Source organism: Octopus sinensis, linkage group LG4 (genome assembly GCF_006345805.1).
Source record: "Octopus sinensis linkage group LG4, ASM634580v1, whole genome shotgun sequence".
Taxonomy (NCBI): domain Eukaryota; kingdom Metazoa; phylum Mollusca; class Cephalopoda; order Octopoda; family Octopodidae; genus Octopus; species Octopus sinensis.
In genome coordinates, this window is record NC_043000.1 from 355,332 (window position 1) to 361,331 (window position 6,000).

Consider the following 6,000-nt stretch of genomic DNA (forward strand, 5'->3'; position numbering starts at 1 on the left):
TGTGTGTGTGTATTTGAGTTTGTGTATGTATATACGTATCTGTTTTTGTATTTTATCGTGTATGCTTGTGTCTCTGTGTGTAATTAATGTGTTTCTGTATAAGTGTTCTGTTTATATGTGAAAGTTTGCGTGCGTGTGTGTGTGTGTGTGTGTGTGTGTGTGTGTGTGTGCGTGCGTGTATAGTTCAGGTTGTAGCAGTGAAGGGTTAGAAAGAGGGATTACTTAGTGAAAGGTTTGAAGAGAAATAGAAAGTGGTTTGCAAAATTTTACTTCATGGAAAGCATCTGAGGGTGTTGCAAGCATACTTATAAATACACGCGCACGCGCACTTACACACACACATTTAGAGAGACAGACAGATAGATATGTTTCTTTATTAGCCACACAGGGCTGCACACAGATAGAACAAATTACAAGGTAGAGCTTTTCTTTTGAAGGTTTAAAAAAAAAAAAAAAAAAAAGGGGGAGTTTCGATCAAAAGGGATCTTAAAAGGAGAGAAAGAGGACAAAAAAAAGGGGGGGTTAAAAAAAAAAAAAAGGGGGAGAGGAAAAAAAAATTGATCAATAGGGATCGTTATCACAGAAATGTCAATATGAAGTGTAAAGGGGAGGACAGGTGAGGTTTACCCGTGGAAAGAAAAGCCTACGGAAAAGACCACGGTAACCTCGGTCAATGAAGTCACATGTTATATTTCTTTTTTTTTTTTTTTTTTTTTTTGCAAATAAGCAACTCTCTGTTTTCGATTTCTGGGTTCATAGGACTATGCTCAAGGTGGCTTCGTCATTCATACGTGCCATTCTTGCTACATTCACCCATCTTTTTTTAAAACATTCGCTAGACAAAACTTGCCTCTCTACTCTCACTTTCCTTTTCAAGTGGTACTTGAAGAAGTTGATGAGAGATTGACCAGAGAGGAAAGTGTTTGTCTCCAATCCTTTCAGACGCGTCCACCAGATACATTCTTTCGCCATAGCCACAAGGATGATGAAAATAGCTCTTCCTTCCCGTTTGAAGGAAGGAGGCGTGACAATATTGACGATAGACTCAGCTGATAAACCGACTCGTCCCACACGTGACAGCAGTTGTTCGACATAAGCCCACAGGTCGGAAATTGTTGGACAAGATAGATAGATAGATAGATAGATAGATAGATATAGAATGGTTGATGTATGTATGTATGGATGGATGGATGGATGGTATGCTCTATGGATGGCTGGAATGGTCGAATGATAGATGGAATGTTCAACAGATAGAAACATAGATGGAAAGGTAGACAGACAGACAGATAGATTGTTAGATAGATAGATAGTTAGATCGGTAGGTAGGTATGTAGGTGGGTAGACAGAAAGAGAAAGATTAGAAAAGAGTGGAGAAGTGTGTTAAAAGAATAACGTGGATAATAGGGAAAACGCTCGTGACGAGATAAACAGGTCCATGGATAGGTAGACCCATGTGTACGAGTATATATATATATATATATACGTGCTTCATAACAGCATTGGAGCATTTTAGCTTTTATTTCTAGCAATTTATGTGTCTTGACACCCGTAGTCACCTTTAGTTGACGACTATAATTCTCTTATACATGTGTATATCTGTATGTATACACAGATACCATATATATACATACACACATACATTCATATATATATATATATATATATATATATATATATATACATTACATACATGCACACACATATATACAAATAGATAGATAGAATCTATTTAACTGCATTGAACGTCTCTCTCCCTTTATCCCTCTGTATCTATCTATCTATCTAGCTATCTATCTATCTATCTAGCTATCTATCTAACTATCTATCTACATATCTGTCTAACATTTTATCCATCTATCAAACTGTGTATGCGTCTGTATCAATGAAATTCAAATCAGCGACGTGTCAAATGTCCACAGGGACAAATACATTGAAACAAATCCAGAAATATCGTTTAGTGTTTGAGGTACAATTGCTGATTGAATCTACTGCAGTATCTTATAACTGATATTTAGTTTGTAAACGATGGATGGATGAAAGACAAAGTCGGTCAGGTAGGACTCAATAGTAATACATTCTACTAAAGGCACACGGCCTGAAATTTGTGGGAGAGGGGATCAGTCGATTATATGGACCGCAGTGTTTCGCTGGTACTTAATTTATCGTTCACGGAAGGATTAAAGGCAAAGTCGACCTCGGCAGAATTTGAACTCAAAGAGTAGTAACGGGCGAACGAAATACCTATTTCTTTACTACCCACAAGGGGCTAAACACAGAGAGGACAAACAAGGACAGACAAACGGATTAAGTCGATTACATCAACCCCAGTGCGTAACTGGTACTTAATTTACCGACCCCGAAAGGATGACAGGCAAAGTCGACCTCGGCGGAATTTGAACTCAGAACGTAGCGGCAGACGAAATACCTATTTCTATTTATTTACTACCCACAAGGGGCTAAACACAAAGAGGACAAACAAGGACAGATAAACGGATCAAGTCGATTACATCGACCCCAGTGCGTAACTGCTACTTATTGAATCGACCCTGAAAGGATGAAAGGCAAAGTCAATCTCGGCGGAATTTAAACTCAGAACGTAAAGTCAGAAGAAATACCGCTTAGCATTTCGTCCGGCGCGCTAACGTTTCTGCCAGCTCGCCGAAATGGTTTTAATCTCGCTGAGTGATTATATTGAGTTTCAATATGCTGATAGTCCGATGGTACCTCTCTATTATCCGAGAACTACTGGCCGATGTAAGATACTCTTACACTTTTTCACAAGTTTTAAGTTTTAATTCTGCTTTGTCTTCATCCAATACCCTCTTCATCCAATAAACTGTGTTGTGTTGATATGTTTCACTACCTGTCACAAAGCCACGTAACAAGCTACATTGGCTATCTACAAGCAACGAATGACCAGACTCTACAGAGAATAGATCCCGCTCTAATTAGGTCCAAATCAATATCTATGTAATATAGACCGGTGACACCAAACTGTTAATTAAATAATGAACAAAGAATACGCGAAGTCAAGAATCGAATGAAATACAATATAGCTAGAGTTCACATACATATATATTAAACTAGCAGTATCGCCCGGCGTTGCTCGCGTTTGTAAGGGAAATAACTATAAAGCATTTTTAGAGAGTTATAGCCAAAAAATAGCAAAAAATGCATTAAAAATGGAAGAAAAATTATGGTAATTTTTTTTTTAAATCGTTGACTCATCGTAGACATTTTTAGAGAGTTACTTCTCTTTATTTAAAAAATATGCGTTAAAATGGAAAACAATGATGGTAAATTATTTTTAAAAGAGTATACTCATCGTAGACGCGCGCTAATACCCAGAAGGGCTCGATAAGAATCACGACTATAAGATATCGGGTTTTGGTTAAACTGCACCACAAAATGTGGGAGTAAGGAATCTAAATCTTAGGAGACAGATACTCACACAACTTCACTTTTATATATAAAGATTTTATGTGTGCTTGTGCGTCTCTGAATGCGTAGCCATTCTCTTACATCACTTTGACTTATGCACCAATAACTCTATGTCTCTCTGCATTGCTCTCTTACTGTTTCCTTCTCTTCCTTCGCTCTCCGTCACAGTTTCTGTCCGTCTGTCTGTCTCTCTCCCTTCTTTAAACACATGTACACACACACATATATGTATAAAGAGAAGGCGTAGAGAGAAGTGGAAGTGGCTGTGTGGTAAGTAGCGTGCTTACGAACCGCATGGTTCCGGGTTCAGTCCCACTGCGTGGAACTTTGGGCGAGTGTCTTCTACTATAGCCTCGGGCCGACCAAAGCCTTGTGAGTGGATTTGGTAGACGGAAACTGAAGAAGCCCGTCGTATATATGTATGCATATATATATATATATATATATATATATTTATATATATATATATATATTCTAATATTATATGTGTGTGTGTGTGGTGTTTGTGGTGTGTGTTTGTACCCCCGAACCCCAACATCGCTTGACAACGATGCTGGTGTGTTTACGTACCCGTAACTTAGCGGTTCGGCAAAAGAGCCCGATAGAATAAGTACTAGGCTTCCAAAGAATAAGTCCTGGGGTCAATTTGCTCGACTAAAGGCATGGTCACAGTCACAAGACTGAAGCAAGTAAAAGAGTAAGGAGTACATGTACACACACACACATATATGTATATAAGAGAAGTGCTATGCGTGTGTCACGCTTTCTTTCTTTTTAGTACTACACGCTGCCTAGTTTTGACGAGTATCGAATTATCTCTCGTGTACTACTATTCCCAGTTCCGCACTAGTCTGCTCTGGTCTGGTGTAATAGTACCCTTCAAGCGTGACAGTTAAGGCTCTAATAGCGAAAGATCGTACTGTGGTTAACCATGGAGGACACGGAAGAATTCTAGCTCCTAGACAAACTTTACCAATCTGTTGTAAACTTTACCTATATGTGGACATGTCCTGCTGTCACGTGAACCCCTTTCTCTGGCTAAGAGTTAAGCGTAAGGACGGACGAGAAGGAAACGAACAGAGAGAATGGTAAATAATCCGGGTGAAGGCAAAGAGAAAAATAATACTGTATATTTGCAAAGAAAAATCACGTATCATCATCAAATTTTGATATAAAGATCTTTCCACGAAATCACGTATCATCATCAAATTTTGACATAAAGATCTTTCCACGAAAACTGGCGCGTATTGCTCAGTAAGTCAATCCTTAATATTTTTTTTAATGTTCGAAACATAAAATTGGGTAATCTGAAAGAGCAGTTATATTTGCCATCTTTGCCATGTATGAGGCCTGGATGTGTAGTAAGAAGTGTGTTTACCAACGTGATGGTTCCGAGTTCAGCTCAAATTCGCGCCATCTTCGGAAAGTGACTTCTAGTCTTCCCTCTGCCCTACCAAAGCCCCAAAGCCTTGTGAGTTGATTATTTGATTGACGGAAACTGAAAGAAATCCGCCATATATATATCCAATACCCTCTTCATCCAATAAACTGTGTTGTGTTGATATGTTTCACTCCCTGTCACAAAGTCACGTGACAAGCTGCATTGGCTATCTACAAGCAACGAATGACCAGACTCTACAGAGAATAGATCCCGCTCTAATTAGGTTCAAATCAATATCTATGTAATATAGACCAGTGACACCAAACTGTTAATTAAATAATGAACAAAGAATACGCGAAGTCAAGAATCGAATGAAATACAATATAGCTAGAGTTCACATACATATATATTAAACTAGCAGTATCGCCCGGCGTTGCTCGCGTTTGTAAGGGAAATAACTATAAAGCATTTTTAGAGAGTTATAGCCAAAAAATAGCAAAAAATGCATTAAAAATGGAGAAAAATTATGGTAAATTTTTTTTTAAATCGTTGACTCATCGTAGACATTTTTAGAGAGTTACTTCTCTTTATTTAAAAAATATGCGTTAAAATGGAAAAAAATGATGGTAAATTACTTTTAAAATCGTAGACTCATCGTAGACGCGCGCTAATACCCAGAAGGGCTCGATGTAAATCACGACTATAAGATATCGGGTTTTGGTTAAACTGCACCACAAAATGTGGGAGTAAGGAATCTAAATCTTAGGAGACAGATACTCACACAACTTCACTTTTATATATAAAGATTTTATGTGCGCTTGTGCGTCTCTGAATGCGTAGCCATTCTCTTACATCACTTTGACTTATGCACCAATAACTCTATGTCTCTCTGCATTGCTCTCTTACTGTTTCCTTCTCTCCCTTCGCTCTCCGTCACAGTTTCTGTCCGTCTGTCTGTCTCTCTCCCTTCTTTAAACACATGTACACACACACATATGTATATAAGAAAAGGCGTAGAAGTGGCTGTGTGGTAAGTAGCTTGCTTACGAACCGCATGGTTCCGGGTTCAGTCCCACTGCGTGGAACTTTGGGCAAGTGTCTTCTACTATAGCATCGGCCCGACCAAAGCCTTGTGAGTGGATTTGGTAGACGGAAACTGAAAGAAGCCCGTCGTATAT